This window comes from Ictalurus furcatus, chromosome 17 (genome assembly GCF_023375685.1).
Source record: "Ictalurus furcatus strain D&B chromosome 17, Billie_1.0, whole genome shotgun sequence".
Lineage (NCBI taxonomy): Eukaryota > Metazoa > Chordata > Actinopteri > Siluriformes > Ictaluridae > Ictalurus > Ictalurus furcatus.
The window spans coordinates 8,814,484-8,833,196 of NC_071271.1; the positions used below are offsets into that span (position 1 = coordinate 8,814,484).

An 18,713-nucleotide genomic window follows, 5' to 3' on the forward strand; every position below is an offset into this window, starting at 1 on the left:
ACTGTTATTCTATATGTCTTGACCTGTCTGCATTCACATCAGCATGCACGGCTATAGCATTAGACAAGGTATGTGAAGGCCAGTGCTTTAAGGCCCTGTTTACACTAGTGCGTTTTTGTTTTAAAACGGCGTTTTAAAATGAAAACGATCCTCGTCCAAACTGGCATTTCTGCTGTGTTTCAGGAACAATCTCCGTCCACACTACACGAGCGAATATGCATGTCACATGACCATTCATGCACACTTAGCATACAGATGTAAACAGGAAGTTGGTTACTAGTCACCAGCAGGCACAACAAACCGGCGTTCCATGTAGGGCTTATGCCACTTGAAATAAGATTTGTTGCCGATTGCTCTAATCATAGCTCGCCTCTTGCGCATGTAGGCAGCTGCACTATTATAAAATACAGAATTTAATAGCACAATGGCTGTTAAGAATGACAACGAAGCCAGCAAAGCTGCGGTTCAGTCTCCGTGTTGTTTTGTATACGATCAAGGTAGCGTAATGGTCATATGGTAGGGGCTTGACAAATCAGGGAAGGACACGTAATGACCCAGAAGACCCAATCAGGGGGCGAATGTGGGAAGCCACGTCTTCGTTTTCAAAAGACTGCGTTTTGGTGTGTTTACACTGAAATGCGAGCATGGAGTTTTCAAACTAAAACAGGGTCTTCAGCGTTTCCAAAAGTCTCCGTTTTTGAGGGTCGAAAACGCTGGAGTAGTGTAGACGACAGGCGTAACCGTAGAAAAACTTTTGAGTTTTAAAACGACAACGCACTAGTGTAAACAGTGCCTAAGTCTTGGCCTATTGGCATGCATCACCATATTCTCCTCCTCTTCACCCCCTTTCTTCTACTGCCTTGTTAAAGCTGCAAGAACTTGTGTTTTATAACATGCTCTGGTCAACTAAGTTACTTCATGGCAGCAAGGAGGATCAGGGTAATTGCTCCTGCACATGAATTTGGGACAGTAAATAACCAGGAATGTTTATACTAGTCACCATAGGCTTCCCACAAATTTCATTGGTCACGTGTCTCTATCTATGGTTATGGTTTGAAGTTAAGACATCTACTGTACCATCCAGAACCATAAAATGCAATCAAACATTGATGTGAATGTGTGTAATATGCAATAGATAATCAGCAAAATTCAATAATAAAATCAATTAGAAATAAATTTCATTATGAATTAGTTGAAATGTGGTATGGATGTCACCTCACTCAGATAGAAAATGCATTTGATGGAAATGGCAGCAAAATGTTGTCTACAATATGGGAATTCTTTACATTACACTATGCTGTTGGCCTAATGACAACTTGTGTTGTCATGGGAATAATATTTCTATTCAGTCATTTGTGTGAATGTGAAAAACAGTAGAAGAGCAATGTACCAGGTTGAACCATAACTTAACTGCCAAGTATTCTTTTCAGTTGGCATACCTTGTCCTGTTTTCTATCTGTATTGCACATTCATTGCTATATTTATCAATCCTTCCTACCCTATCAGACATTATCATATTTTGATACACTACAGACCCCTCCGAAAGTATTGGAACAGCAAGGCCAATTCTACTGTTTCCGCTATACACTGAATACATGTACATCTGAGATCCAAAGATGAATATGAGATGATAGATCAGAATTTCAGCTTTCATTTCCTCATATGTACACCTAGATGTGTTAAACAATTTAGAACATGGCACCTTTTGTTTGAACCCAACCATTTTTTAAGTGATCAAAAATACTGGGATATGTGACTGATAGGTGTTTCTTGCTGCCCAGGTGTACCCTGGTAAATCGATTGTTTGAATAATTAATAGCTCTGAATGCCATCTGTGAAGACTGCATTTGTTGTTAAAAAGGATAAACCAACATGAAGATGAAGAGAGCTGTCTATGGGAGAATAGAAAGCCATTTGAAGCTGATAAAAGAGGGAAAATCTATCAGAACCATTGCACAAGCACTGGCACATCCTAAACAACAATTTAGTTGTACTAACAACCAAATATGGAACATGTCAGTCAACAACAGCGGTTGATGACAGGAACATTGTAAGAGCTATAAAGAAAAACCCCCAAAAACAGTGAGTGACACCACCAACAACCTACAAGTGCAGAAATATAGAGGCCATACCACAAGATACAAACCACTCATGAGCAGTAAGAATCAGAAAGCCGGATTGGACTTCATAAAGAAATACAAAGATGAGCCACAAAAGCTCCGGAACCAAGATTAACCTATACCAAAGTGATGGAAAGTCCAAAGTGTGGAGAAAGAGTGACTCTGCTCATCCAAAACATAGAAACTTATCAGTCATGCATGGTGGAGGTAGTGTCATAGCTTGGGCTTGCACGGCTGATTCTGGAATGGGCTCACTAATCTTTACTGATGATGTAACTCATGATTGTAGCAGCAGAATGAATTCAGAAGTCTACAGAAACAATGTGTTCCAATTTAAAGAGAAATCCATCCAATCTAATTGGGATTGCAATCCAATCTTTTGCTCATCTAAAAATTTAGTTGACTGCCACCAAAGATGCCAAGTTGTTTAACACATCTAGATGTCACTATCAGGAAATGAAAGCTGAAATTCTGAACTATCTGCTCATATTCATCTTTTGATCTCAACCCCAAATTTCTTCAATGTATATTGAAAACAATAGAATTGGCCTTGCTGTTCCAATACTTTCAGAATGTCAGGTGAGGAGGCCTGGGGCACAATCAGTACTCCAGTTCATCCCAAAGGTGTTCAGTGGGGTTGAGATCAGGGCTCTGTGCAGGCTACTCGAGTTCTTCCACTCCAACCTTGGCAAACCATGTCTTTATGGGCCTCGATTTGTGCACAGGGGTATTGTCATGCTGGAACAGGTTTGGACCTCTTTCGTCCATTGAAGGGAAATCTTAGTTACAGCATACAAAGACATCCAATACAATTGTTTGCTTCCAACTTTGTGGCAACAGTTTGGGGAAGGCCCACATATGGGTGTGATGATCAGGTGTCCACAAACGTTTGGCCATATAATGTATATTATTTTTAATATAATGTTTGTGCAGAGTTATCAAGTCTCCATCTACCTTTGGTTCACATTGGAATTAGTCCCAAGTAGAGTTGATTCACTGATTCCAGGCACTGAAAACTAAGCGTCAACTGCAAGTCTATGGAGTCGATTCCACACACACCGAAAATGATTCATCTTGCGTGCACACGGCAAACAAAATTAATTTAACAGTTTTTCAGTTAGTGTGACAGCCATATGTTTATTTTGCCTTTATTTTCAAATTGTCTGGTTGGAATTTAACAAATCTGGGCTAGAAAGGCAGGTAAGACATAGTCTGAAGAATGCGTGTCGAACCAGTAAAAAAAAATTATGGAATGCCGTGCACCATTATATTTCATATTGGTGCTGTATTAATAGATGTGCATAGAGGCGGAGATGAGTCCCACACCCCATGCTGCTTTGTCTTGCCCCTGAGTGATGAACTCTGAAAGCTGAATCAACAGCATGATATTTACCAAAGACTGGGCTCCTCCTGTTTTCTGGATCAGGTATCTTTGTGCACCACAGACCCCTGGCTTATGTGAGGACATGTGCATGCAGATGTTCTCTGACCACCAAGGACACAGGTATCAGCTCCTCTGAAGTTAAGGCTTGGTTATTTGGACTTTTTGCTAGCTTTTGCTGGCTGTAATCATTCCTACTTCCTTCATCCTGCCACTTGTCTGAACACATGGGCACTGCTCCAGATTAAGGTTCATCAGGCAATGCTTGGCATATGATCCAAAGAGGAAAAAGAGCTGTCCTAGCAGAGGAGACTGCAGCAACTCTCTATCCCAGGCACCAGGGAGAGTGTACGTGGGGCTGTTTTACTGCAATCATCTGTCATCAGTAGATTAGTGCCAGAAACCAGGTGTACAGCAAGTCCTGACTGGTGCTAGGATACAGTGGAACATTCCCAGATGTCAATCGTGCAGTGAAAGTGATGCTTCACCTAAATGGCTGCTCTGGCTTGGTCACTTCCTGTTCAAAAAGAGGCTAACCAAAGTTGATATTGGCAATCCAAGCTAGACATAAATCCTCTTTTATTGTTTTCCTTGTGTGAATCCAGAGCAATTGTATAACATCAGATCAGTTCTGGCAATTCTAGCACACATTATAATTATTCTTATTTGTGACTAAGCACAATGATTCACCCAAGATCGGAGATGCCATTTAAATTTTTTGTCATTTTTGACTTATTGTAATTAACGTACTATTGAAGAGGGCCTTTGACTAGGGATGTGCACAGATATTCATATGCCTGGTTCAGTATGGAAACTCGGCATGTCTATATTTAATATACTTAATTAAATCTTGACACATCTATCTGATCTATCCAAGTTCTAAAATGAATTAAAACCTAGTTATAAATATTCTTGGTCAGAAGGCTGGAAAATGGTTCAGTTTAATACCTGATTTTGAAGTAAGTATTGCAAAAGCAAAACCTATTGAACCATCACTGAATATGTGTTAATAGTTAATTTTATTTTATTTCAAGTTTTCACCTTTTATAACATTTTTGAAGCTATCGGCATGTTTATTTGCATCCACCTTGGCTACACACACCTGAGATTTTTTCTCCTCTCCTTATTTACATTTGGACTGTAGTCTGCTGAAAGTTTTCTTTAATTGACCCACTGCTGCAACACTTAAATGCACTTTAAACGCCTAAATTAGGGCATGGTTAATAAAAATTGGTTGTATATGATGTAAATTGGGACATCTTGTAAGCATTTCACATCTAAATATGGGACTAGTGGATGGGAGCTTGAATTTACACAGCTGAAGCTGATTTGTCATTTCAATGTCATAAGTCAGTTTCAGATCAAATCAGATAAGCGGTATCAAAACAGATAAAACAGTCCTACAGAATCTTCAGAAATCTGACAATTAGCAAATTAAGTATTTGAATTCACTTACCCTTTCTTTGAAACATTTTGCAGATCCATTGCAATTGTATTGTTTAATGGAATTATATAATTTTAAGTCTTATAATATAATTATGATAATAATTATTATAATATTTCTAATTTTTAATGAAATGTGACTAAACCACTTCCACATACACTAAAGCCAGTGACAAATATTTGTTGATGATTTCACAGTGTCATACCTTGCAGTACCAAAAATCTCATACATTCAAATGTGTAAAGGATAACATAGGATGGTGTGTGCTGTTATTGTCAAATAATCCAAGATGGGGTTGTGTGATACAGCTCAATGCAAAGAGTTACTGTTACTGTTATTTCCCTTTAACAGCACACCCTGAAGTGTATCTTATTATTATCTTATTATTATCTTATACCACAGTATTTGCCAACAAGTGCGATTTTTTTAATTTAATACTGAATGACATGTCATGCTTTTTAACCTTTAACCAGTTACATTTAATATTGTGGAACCTCTGCAAGACATGTTAGTTCATGTTATCATTTATGCTATAGTAGCGATAAACAGTGGTTCCCTCAACTGCCTCTTATGCAGCTTGTCATGGTACAGAGAAACTGCAAGCACTAAATCCTCTGTACTGAATATTACTGACTGTTACAGGCTTTCCTTATAGAAAGCTACAGCAGGTCAGTGGCAAAGACATTAGCCTACTGATCGGAAGGTTTTGTGTTCAAATCCCAGCACTACCAACTTCTACTGCTGGGCCTTTGAGTTAGGCCCTTAACCCTCAACTGCTCAATTGTATAAATGGAAGTTGCTCTGGATAAGGGTGTCTGCCAGATGTTGATTATTATATGTTTTTCTATGTTAAGTAATTAATGTTTTTTAATCCTTTTAGTATTAGCATTTGAATATGTTGATTGTCTGCTATACAAGTAATTGTGAACGAGCTGTTATGATAGAAATGATTAAAATCTAGTATTAGTAGATCTTAGTATTTGAATAGTATTAGAATAGGTGCATTACTTTAAACCTATCATTTAAATTACAGCAGGAGCTACAGTCAGCGCAGTTAGAGAAAATGAATCATCACCTTCTGACCGCCAATCAGAATCAAGAATTCAATATCACTGTGGTTGAACTAAAATATTTGCTTTCTGAGCAGTTTGAAGGTGCTCCTATGTTTTTGTTTGTGAAACAATGTAAAAAAAAAAAAAAAACAGTTTCTAAAATGGTGTCTTATCAGATATTCTATTAAAAGGAAAGAAGGAATTGACTTTCCTTGGCCATTGTAAATAGCAATTGTTGTGTTTGCATATGGCTACATCCCTTCCCAGACAAGAAAGGAAGTTCAGGGTCAAGGCACAGGGTTCGCTGCTTGTGTGCCCTTGGAGCATTTGGGGGGTCAAGAGCCAAGCTGTTACTCTGTGGTTCTACCTGTGTCTCAGCCATTCCTCTTCCTCTTCACTGCTGCCCCTCTTTGTATTTTATTAATTATGAAAAAGTTGCTTCACTGACCTACGTAACCAATATTAAGCTTATTTACCAGTGTTTATGTATGTTGTTGTGTGGCTAACTGAAAAAGGTTTCATTAGCAAGGTAATTAGGTTAAGTAAATATCTAGATATGTAAGCAAGGTCATGTGTTGATTATTGTCTTCTTCTGTAAGTCAGTAAGCTGTTATAGAGAGCTAGTTTATAATCTTATCTATTGTCATTTAATCCAAGTAATTTCATTTCTTCCATCCATCTTTAAATTTTTTATTAGGTACTTTGATGAGTAAAAATACTGACTACTAACCTGCAGCAATGAAAAGCATAGACAACTAACAGATGATTAACATTTTGGAATGTTAACCTAATGAGATTAATATTTACATTAAAGTAGAGAGTGAAAGAGGCTGTGGGTTTTGGTGGCACAATTACACGTTTGCTTGTCATTATTTGAAAGTGGGGTGACAGATGCCTAACTAAGCGTATGGGATTTCTTTGTGTGTGTGTGTGTGTGTGTGTGTGTGTGTGTATTTGCTTGTGTAGAAGCCCTAGTGTGTGATTGATGCTTGCACACACTGTGCTGCAGACAGCCTGCCACAGTTTCAGACATTCTTATTACTCATTCCCTCCACTGCTGGAGAAAAGCATCAGACCCTAAAAGAAATCCTTCCCCAGCACTGCTGCAAAATCCGCTTCACACATTACAAATGGACAGCAGTCAGAGAGGTCTTAGTAATTGCTTCTGTTGGATAAAGAATGTTATGTTCGAGCTGCTTTGGTCACATCGCACTGGCAGGCTATTGTTGTCATGCTAATCACTGCAGGTATTTTGACACCACTGGTCAAGGACAGCAGAGAGACATGGTGTGTGTGTGGTTTTTATACATATATAATGTATATTACACCTATTACAAACTGATTTTGTGATAAGGTTTGTAATTCTGGTGTATTGCAGACCCAAATGGCCATGTAAAGAACATGAATAATCTTGTTAAAAGTTTATAATAGTTTGCAAAGCACAGGCCATTACATACAAAAAACTGACTTAAGCGCAACACGTCAAACCTTGAGACAGATGAGCTACAACAGCAGATGACCATATCAGGTTCTACTCGGGTCAGCCAAGAATATGAACCTGTGGCTACAGTGGACACAGCCTAACCAAAACTGGACAGTTGAAGATTGGAAAAATAGTTGATGTTTTTCTAGTCTTCCACTGTCCTGGTTCTGTGAGCCTGTGCCAGATGTAAAAAGTGGTTATTTGAATTAATGTGTCCTTCCTGTCAGCCAGTCTCCTCTGACTTCTCTCATCAACAAGACACTTTAACCTGCAGAACTGCTGCTCATTGGTTGTTTTTTGTTTTTCGCATCATTCTGTAAACTCTACAGGCTGTTTTTTTTGTTTGTTTGTTTTTCTGAAATGTTTTTACCAACATTTACAATTTTACTAATGAACATTTCCTCTTGTTGTGCACTGATATTATAAAACCCACATCCAGTTTGTTTGGCAGGTAGAATTAAAAATACATATATATTTTTTTTCTGTTTATGCTGATGGCTCAGCACAAGTTTTATTATAGCAACCAGTAATCATTCTTAAACCCTAATCATCTGCATAATTATCATTTGACAATGATATGTTTATAGGAAAATTGCAGATTATTTTTGTACTCATGTAGTTCAGGAGCTTTACAGAAGCAGTTTTGCCAACAAGCCTGCTCTTATTGTAATGTGTTTCTTTTAGTTACTGTGCTTTTCTTACATTTCTGTCCTGTTATGCAAGTGTGTTTCCTCTTGGTTTTCTGTCTCACCTCAGCCGTTTCAACGCGGCAGCTCTCCGTTCCTTGTCTATCTCTTGGCACACTAAATGTATGAGGCACTAACACTAACAAACTATTACCGGTGACTTGATTTCAAAAGAGAAGAGAGAAATGAGTTCCACTTTCTTTCCCCTTCTTTCTCCCACGCTTGATGGTATTTTCTGACAAGCCTGAACTGATTGGTGTGAGAATTCTTAATGAGCCTAAATGTCTACACAAAACCGTCATATTTTCTTTTTAATTGGTGTTGTAGTGATGTTGACACCGCACACACAGTCAGAAGGAAGTGTATGAATATGATGAAATATATGATGAGTATGCACACACTTATTAGTGGACTCAAAAGTATGAAGTACCCACCCCACACACACACACACACACACACACACACACGTGCACACGTTGCCACTTCTTATACTTACTTTTCCACTTGCAGGTGCTGATGAGGATGAATGGTGGGGGGAGTTAGAAAGTCATTGTGCTGCAACTGTGTACAGAAGCAGGAGGGATTCATAAAGCCCAGTAGAGACAACAACCACAAACCCCCAGCAGCTGCCTCTGCACCAACCTGCTTCTCTCTGACAGTACAGCGAGTCCGGACCTGACCAAGCAGGAGCACGGCAGGAAACTTAGAAAGAGAAGAACCAGAGAAGAGCGGTAACAACCAATGTAGGTTTCTCCCTGTCTGGAGCTGCTGTCTAGCTTTAGCTATTTTTCTCTCTCTCTTTTAAGAATGCTCTCGTTCTCTCTGTCTCTCTGTCTCTCTCTCTCTCGGTAAAACTTCATGGATTACTACAAAAGAGAGAAGGGAAAAAAATTTAAAATAAGACAAAAAGAAAAAATTGAGAGACAGGACAAAAGGTGAGCGCAGTCGGTCGATCTTGCCCCCCAATTTCCATTCATCTTCTTTTCTTCGCTATCACTTGCCCCTTTTCTTCTTTTCTTGTGCTCTCCCTCCACACTTGCCTTTGTCCATGTTTACTCTGTCTGTCTTCTTGGCTGAATGCGGGTGTCATGGTGAGGGAACCGAAGTTCTAGGCGTTGGGCTCGGCGCAGGGGGGCAGAGGGAGGAGGACATCCATTTTCAAAGCCATGGCTAGCTATTGTGTTAAAGCAGTCTGTCAATATGAGGGGAAAAGCCTGCCGTACAAGGCCTCCGAGGAACCGCTGAGTCCAGCACAGGGATGCACAAGGCGGAGAGAGAGAGCTGCTGTCCCGCTGAGGTGTTTCTTATCCAGAGCTCACTCTGCACTATGGTTTCCGTCCTCCGTTATCCCATCCATTAGTTACATCTCTCTCTGCACTCCACTGATAGTTCATTCAGCTTCTGAGCTTCAGGCATGTTATTGCTGTATTTTAACACACCTTATTTGTAAGTGCCTTTATTTATTAGCAATTTCCCCTCCCATTGATATACCGCTTTAACCTGAAAAGCATGACATAATTATCTTATCTGCTGTAAAAAAGAGATCAGCAAAAAATATCAGCATATCACAGTCTGATTAAGTCAGATGCATTTACTGTGAAAGGAATTCATTTATATTTGTGACTAGTAAAGTAAAAAAAAAAAAGTAGGGACGGAGCACTCTTAAAACCTCTGTAGTTTGCAACAAATATAAAGCATCTTGATATTATAGTGTTATTCAGATTCTCAAATTTCTTTCATATTAAATTTTTATTATTTTTTTTACACAAAGAGGGTTTTGCAAAAAGCACTCTAAGCTATACTTAAAACTAGAGACTAATCGAGTGTTTTATTTTAATGCTGTGACAGTAGTAAAATTAATGTCTTTTTTTCTAGTTCAATGAAACCTTGTTAGATATCAATGAAATGATCGTTAAAATAAAGCATTGCTGCACTCACTGAATCCACAGTAAATGTAACTTAATCAGTCTCGTAATATCAAGTATCAATAATTTTATATATATATATATATATATATATATATATATATATATATATATATATATATTTTACATCTATATCACATCCATGTGTGTAAGTAAACAATAAAATAAAAAATGCAACTTTACATTATCAAGAAGTAGTAACATGCAACCAGTTGAATGCTTGCCAGTCCAATCTATCCAACATTGGTAAAATGCCAGAAAATGGTCCGGGGGAAAAAAAAAGAATGTAAGAGAAATCCTGTACAACATTTAAAGGCTGAGAGGACTTCCTATCCAGCCCCCCCCCCCCCCCCATTTCCTGTCCATGGCTGGACTTCAGAGCATGACACTTGAGCACCTTCAGAGACGCAGAGTAAACTCAGAGTGACACACAACTCCAGGTTTTTGCAGCTGAGATGAACTCATTGACTTCTTTAAAAAAAAAAAAAAAAAAAAAAAAAAAACACGCTGGCTGGAATGTGTATGAAGTGTTAATTGGATTAACACACTTGAGACTGCTGTTGTTAGATTATTTCTGTCCTTCAGTCTCTCCGCTTTGAATTTCTGGTGATCTTAATAAACAATTGTACAGGGATATGTAATGTGATTTACCTGTAGTGTTTATTTCGATTACAGGGACTGTAGAATCCAATAAGTCTTCATCTCTGCTGCTTTAGTGAGTAGAGAGTCAAAGTATTAATTATGACTGAGTGAGATGTTTTTTTTGTTTTTTTTTTGGTGTTTATTATTCCTTTCAAACCATATATCAATTATTTATTCAGGGAACAATCTTAAGTGCACTTTCAGTGTGTACCACTATTTCTTACAAACCTTGCCATTCCATGAGTATGATGTCATTTAAATTTATTTTTCACTTCTGCATATAGGTAAAAGCCTAAAGCTTAAATTGGAATAAAAGCAGAAACGTCCAAGTCCTCAGTAGATAAAGGTTTCTAAATAGCAGTACTAATAGTGTTTAATTGACAGTATTTTTATATTATGTGCAGTGTTATTCTTGTGGTTTAATTCGATCTAATTGTTCAATCTAATATTCAATCTAATCAATTTAATCTTTCTGCATCGTAAAACTAAGAAAATTATTTTATGCTACCTACAGTATGTCTTCTCTTTTACTGTATGTATTGTGTAGTTCTCCTATTTGAACAGGAGGGGGAAGAAACTGTACATCTTTGCTCGGAAGCTCGTTCTGGTGGCTGCAGTGTTATACCTCAGCCCCTCTGTATTGTGTATAAGATACATTTGTTACACATTTATGCCATTCAGTACTGTGCATAACAGATATTGTAAGGTGCTGGTGCTTTATAATAAAAAAATTTTAGAGTAGCATTTTATTATGCATATGCATATTGTTGACCAAAACGAAATCAGTTGTAGTATTTTGTGTTTTTTTGTTTGTTTGTTTGTTTGTTTTTACAGAAACTGAAACAATATTCCTATAATATTCCTTTTCTGTCTATAATTTAAAACATTATACAATTCACACTTGATGAGCAAGTGGATTATACATATACGCAATGTACATATAACAAAAAAATACAATAACATTTGCCTTCCTTTACATTTTCAAAATAAATGCTAGAGATTTTGCAGTCATATTATAGAAGGCATTTTTCACAGCAGATCGAGTATGTATCATAATTCATAATAAATTGTGTATACAGTATACCTACTGTAATTGACATAAAATCCAATTCTGCAGTATTGTTTTTTTCTTCTTTGAGCACAGAAATCCCAGACAAGTTATAAAATCCCTGACTAGTTATAAAAGATTTGTATAATTACATTAACATTGTTAGTATTATTATTATTTTTTTTTTTTGCATTTGATTTGTTACAAACTGATTAATTTTCACATTTAAAATACCAAATTTAAAATTGTGAACAATTATCAGACTCTTGTTTAGAATTTGTATTCAAATATTGATTAGAATCTGTACAAAAGAAGGATGAGTAATTGTTCCAGCTGGAAAAACACATATTGTGAGTCAGAACACCTTCTAATCTTTTAATATAAGCTGAATTTCCAGTCCTCCTCAGGGAAATAAAGCGAACATCAGATTACGTGATCTGTACTACTCATGCTCTTTTCTCTGGAGCTGTTAACACATTTAGAACAGTAATATAAATTAAATGCAAGCCAAATCCTGAAAGAGGATTAGGATTGTTGACCATGCGGCTGTTGTATTCTGTATCTACTCCCCTAACCACCACCTATGTGATCAGGCAGTGAATGAATAAGTGCTGAGGTCTAGCTGTGCCGTAGAAGGCCTCCCAACTGCACATGGTTTGTGTAGTGCGGCTTGGAGCTGATTTGTTTCCCTTCCTGTAAGGCCCTCATGCACCCCCTTGCTGACTCCCCCTTTCTCCGAGCAGTGTAAACACACAGCTTCAGAGGAATGTTGGACTCTCTGACCTCATGGCAAGCACTCGGATGTAGTTCACTCAGTTCAGCTTGGCCGCGCTGTGCTCGGGAAGAGAGAGCGCACATCCAGCTCTGCTCAGGCACATTTCTTCTTGCTCCTGCTGCTACCACCGCCGCCATTGTGCTCCTCTCAGGCTATGTCTGTCTGTCCCTTCTGTGTGTGTGTGTGTGTGTGTGAGAGAGAGAGTGTGTGTGTGTCTCTCTCGCTCTCTCTCTCTCGTTCTCAGTGTCTACTCTCTTACTCATTCAGCGTCAGTCTCTTCCTCTGCTGACACTGTCACATAGGCTTTAACAGGAATACTACAAATGCATTACATCTTTGTTTCCCACAGTGCCGTGCAATTAGTCAGTTGTGCTGAATGTAGTCCACCCTTCCCCCAGTCTTTCTGGGCGATTGCATACTGTATGCGCACTCTTAGGGGTCTAGAACAGGCAGAATCTCCAAGTAGCTTTCCGGACAGTGGCCCACACATAGGTGTGGATCGGCTAAAGATAGATCAAAGCAGACAGCATCTGTCAGTTTGTGTAAAGGCAGTGTAAAATGAACGTTTGACCTCCTCGCTCCTGTGCCGGTTTGAGCTCTCCCATTTTTAGCGTACATAGAAGAGTCACACTTATAAACCCCACGCCATAGTTTATCAAACCTACTCTTTCTGGAGGACAGGAGCTGCTGTTAGTGTCATTGGGGATAACACGACTTGGTCTTTAACCTCACACACACATGCACCTGAACTCGGTGCTGGCCCAGTTTTCCACCAGCCATCATCTCTTGTCTTATTTTCAGAAACCTGCATTTGCAATCAGCGGTGCAACTGCATAGTCTGGATGCATATTTCAGTGCTAGTGATGCATTCCTGAACACAGCACATTGCAAGAGGGAGATGCTGTGGATACACCTTTGCTTTTACTGGAGCTCTTATTGTCTTGCTGTTCCAGTTGCTTCTGTGTGGGAATAATTCAGGGTTGGGTTGGAGGGGTGGTGGCAGTGGGGGGTGGTTTGATGCCCGCTCCAGGAGACCTAATTAAACCAAAGGCAGCCACAGACTTTGGTGGGGGTGCAGATAGTACTGAGGAATTTCACCTGAACAAAGACGCCGCTTGTGCTGGCTGTCCACCAAGAGCTTGATCTGCACAAGCTGTAATTTTGGGAGAAAGGAGACACTGTTTGACCAAAGGCTAGAGTCCTGAACGGTCATCATTTAGATCATTTAGGAGTCTCTCCAACGAACTCCACTCCAGTTTATTTGTTTGTTCTGGTCCTCTCTATAGTATAATTATGGCTTCCTCAGCAAAATTATGACATGAAATATTATTTTCAACTAGTATCTGGTGTACTCAAATAACAGGCCAGTCTTGAGTGTTTTCATTAAATGGTGCTAAATAAAACCACAAGATTGTGGCCCGGGCAGTGGGCTCTGCGTCTCCCTCTATTGGACACTGGCCGTTAGTGCAAAGAGTTAACTAGTTAATGCATACAGGTCATATGAAACGCCAATTTCACACCTCTTTTCCATGCAATAGATTTGACACAGCAGGAAGTCCATACCCATTAATTACAGCTGAAATGTTGCTGTTGACTTATATTTATTACAGATAGCATTTGAGAAGGGAAACAACAAAGTTAATAGTGATGCAAGTACAAGTGAAAGTGTTACGGTGTTTCATCAAAACGGATAATGCACAGATTAATTAAATATATGCTAATTAAGAATAAACCTTAAATACCCATGGTGAATTACAGGTGTGAAATGATTCATGAATGATTAATGAGTTCTCCATGATGAGCACCTCAGAGACACAGACGCTCAGTGTTGTAATGAATCCAGTCCTGGTCAGTGGTGTGAGACCCCCTCCCTCTTATTGCAGTACTTCTTGTTTGGTGACACGGCACAGCGTAAAAGAACATTGCGAGTAAGACTGATGGCGAGGAAAAGAGAAACAGATGGCTGCAAATATCAACTGCTAAATTATTCATCAGTGCTCCTGCTTTGGGATAGATAGCGCAGAGAGAGGGAGAGGGAGAGAGAGAGAAAGAGTCTGCTTCTCTAGTGCAATCACAAGAGTGTTTACCAGTAATGTATTGGTCAGAATGTAAAATATTTTCTGAAGTATTTCTGTAGCAACCATCAAATGGTATCACTTTTTTCTGCCATGGTATAGCTTAGAAGGACAGGGCTTGCCTAAATGAGAGGTGTCTCATTACCTTATTACACACTACCTGCAGACTTCACATTTGAACGATTTGTCATTTAACATAACTGACATGTGATGCACACACTTGTTGTCTCTGTCTTTTTTCTCGCTCAATGCTGTCACACACAGACACACACTCTCCCCTGTAGAAAGCTCTGGGGAAATAGAACAGAGGAAACTACGTGCCTTCACCAAGCAAGGGCTGTCTGGTGTCATGGCAACCGGTGCAGATTGACCCCACCCTCTTCCATCAGCTTGAGAGGGGAAATAAGAGGCAGAAGGGAGAAAGTAAAAGAGGGATGAAAGTGGCAGAGAACAGCAGCGATTCAGGCGTGGAAAGAGATGGTCTGAAGGTGTACTGTATGTGAACATATGAAGTACATATTACATATACTACAATAGAAATAGAGTTCTCAAGAAGAGAACAAATCAAGAGAGTGAGAGCATAGTATAGTAGTTTATGTCTATTTTTTTTTTTCATTGTAAATTTCAGATAAAATACTTAAGCAACTCTCATACTGCAACACATACATGTGCAAGTTTTGGTTTGATGTGAATGAATCGGATGTCCCAAGCTATAACAAACACCCAGTTGAAACCCTGCATGCCAAATTCTGTAAATGTTTCCTCAAAATGCAGAGGAAAAACACTGAGAAGGCTATATTAGGACAATACTATCTACTATTCAGCATTCAAAATAGAGTGAAAATGAATTTGAAAATATTAACAAACTAGCAACACCAATTTATTTCATTATAAATCACTGACCAGCCAGTCAGTTGGATTTTTGCCTCAGCAATAATAGATAGATAGATAGATAGATAGATAGAGAGAGAGAGAGAGAGAGAGAGAGAGAGAGAGAGAGATTATTTAACAGAATTGCTGTTAAAAGCCAAAACAAACTCCAATACTGTCTGGTTTGTGAGCTCTTTCCACTTATCTAGGACAACCAGTGAAGCAATTCCTCAAAGACCTGCTTAAAATAAAATTATTAGAATGTCAAGTGTTTATTCTCATCTGTATGGATATATTAACTGGTCTGACCAGAATATAACTAGCAGCATTTATCCCAATAAAGCATTGTTGAATTGAATTGAGAATGAGAGAAAGCAGAGGCGATTGTAAGAAAATGGATTTCAGAGAGAGAGAGAGAGAGAGAGAGAGAGGCAAATTGGATACTAGTTCATCTAAGGACACAGGGAAAAAAAAAGATGGCTTTTGCTGCCATCTCTAATGGCTGTCTGATTACTACACAGAGGAAGCAGAGACAGTGAATGAACACTGCAGTAGCCTTCCCTGGTACAGCATGGCCCCAGTGCACAAGATGTATTGCAGAAAATAGCCAGCCCTCTTTAACACCCCCCCAACCCCGCCCCCCCGCGCTCACACACACACACACACACACACACACTTTTTCTTTAAACACTGCGTAATAATATGTATTATGTACACTGTTTGGCAGACACTTTGTCTTGTGAAAGAAAAACCTGTGTAAAAATCACATTATGCTAATAAAGTTGTAGTAATAATAAAATGAAGAAAAGGAATTGATACTGGAAGCAGACACAAATCCTTTTGAAAGTTTTTTTTTTGTGTTTTTTTTTTGTTTTGTTTTGTTTTGTTTTTTAATCCTACAGTCCTTTCAGGATTTTGGTATTCCAAACTTACTGTACTGTAATACCAGGTTGCTGAGGAAAGAATGTAACTGACTTCCCCTTGGGTTCTTTGTGGTGTTTTGTGGCAAACCACCATTACAAATAGGTACAGACCTATTATTTTAGAGCCGTGCCCTAAAACCAACCTCATTATTTAAAATTTTAAACAGTTTGAGAGATAAGGATTAAGGCCACACACAACCTGGATGAATTTAATTAAAGTTGTTACATCCAGAAGCAAAGGATTTTATACTATTGACAGGGTTGTTTCTGCCCCCTGGCTATTTTTCCAGTGGGATACACACACCCACTGAATGTTGTCTTCCTTCAACTATTAAAATTATATTTGCATATAGCACACACACACAGACATAGCTCAGTCTTTTGAATTAGACAGTCATTTATGGAGAACTAGTGTAATTTCCAGCGTGTCATTTTCTATTTATGTTTTAATTCCCCACTTAATTTCCCAGAGCAGACATTAATTGCTTCTTTTTATGTGCTTTAAACTATGGGAAGTGTGTGTTACAGCAAGTTTGCTTTCTAGTGTTTAATCCAAAACAGCATTCTACCACTTGATTTCCATTCCTGCTGTGAGCAGGTAAGAGAAGGGAACTCTGCCTGTAATAGTCCTCTGCTTACCCTGCTGTCAGTCACAACACATTCTTCACAAATTAAACCTATTTAATGATAAAAGTCACTAGGTTTAGTAGAGGTTTGGGATCTAATAAAAAAAAAAATGGAATAATGCAACAACTAATCTTAGCACGGATAATATCTCGAATATAGTTGAATTGATCTAATATTTCCAATTATTAAGATAACAGTGAAATAAATCTAATATTATAGAGCCTATTAGACACTTTACTGATTTTAAATTGGTGTGTTCCTTTGGCAGATCATTTTGTTTATTGCATACAGGTTCACCAAAATTAGACAGTTGTACATTGGAAGAACATTACATGGTCTTTTGCCAATCTTCTTCTGTGCAGTTTCAGTGAACGTGTGGCCACTATAGCCTTAGATTTCTGTTCTCCACTGAACTCAATGTGGTCTTCTGCTGCCCGTCTGCCTCAAGACTTGACATGTGTTGAGATGCTTTTCTGCTCACAACTGTTATCTGAGTTACTGTAGCTTTCATGTGAGCTTGAACCAGTCTGGGAATTCTCTTCTGACCCAACAAAGCATGTCTATATGCAGTATGTATGGATTTTATTTTTTATTTTTTGCATCATTCTGTGTTTGAATTATTATGATTATTAAGATTAAATGATAAAGATAACCTAACGATAGACCTGCCATTAAAACAATGATTACATTCTGCTTACAACCCCAATTCCAAAAAAGTTGGGATGCTGTGTAAAATGTAAATAAAAACAGAAGGCAATGATTTTGTAAATCTCATGAACCCATGATAATGTTATTCACAATAGAACACAGAAAACATTTCAAATGTTTAAACTGAGGAAACGTACCATTTTAAGAAAAAAATAAGGTAAAAAAAAAACCTCCAGCTTTAAGAAAAAAAATAAGGCCAATTAACCTCCAGCTGTTCCTTTTTAATAACACTTACTTTTCCAGCCTTTTGTTGCCCCTGTCCCAACTTTTGAGACGTGTTGTGGCCATCAAATTAAAAATTACCTTAAAATGGTACATTTACTCAGTTGAAACATTTGATATGTTTTCTATGTTCTACTGCGAATAACATATGGGTTTATGACATTTGCAAATCATTGCATTCTGTTTTTATTCACTGGGGTTGTACATTAACAATCAGTGGGTTCTGGGCTTGTGCTTAAAACGGGGTCACATAAACAGAAATATTCTTCCAAGTGTGCTTGAGATAATAAAGTTTGCTGCCAGAACCTTGTCGTCGGCTGTCTTTGGTCACAGTGGCACCAAATTGGTCGCTGATGAGAGCATCATATGTATTCTAAGACCTCTGATTTTAACTCATGACCAAAGAATTGTTTTATGATGTCTGTGACGGCAAAATTGGGCTGATCGTATGCTGTAAATTCGGCATAAAATTTAATGGACACAGATAATTAAATGTAAAAAAAACAACTTTCCTCCTTCTGTTTCTTTCTCCTTCGCATTCTGTTATTCTGTCCTTGTTATTAAAAATTTCTGGTCACTCTTTTGAACCTCCTGTTTAGATGTGGTTTGTTCTGAGGGGAAAATGGGGCCCCAACTTTGTTTATGCTGTAATACTATAACTTTTGACAATGACAAAGCTTTTTTCTTCAGGTGTGCAGCCAATACCTCTTATGAACAATTAGAGAGAAAGTA

At 38.3% G+C, this 18,713-nt stretch overlaps 1 long non-coding RNA gene across 1 annotated transcript in view; it reads left to right on the top strand.

The window, feature by feature from the left end:
* LOC128621036 (uncharacterized) overlaps nt 1-18,713 on the top strand; it is a 56,255-nt gene that overhangs the window by 15,593 nt on the left and 21,949 nt on the right. Inside the window, exon 3 of the long non-coding RNA XR_008388224.1 lies at nt 8,677-8,909. This is a non-coding gene — a long non-coding RNA (uncharacterized LOC128621036). The remainder of the gene's footprint in view (nt 1-8,676; nt 8,910-18,713) is intronic.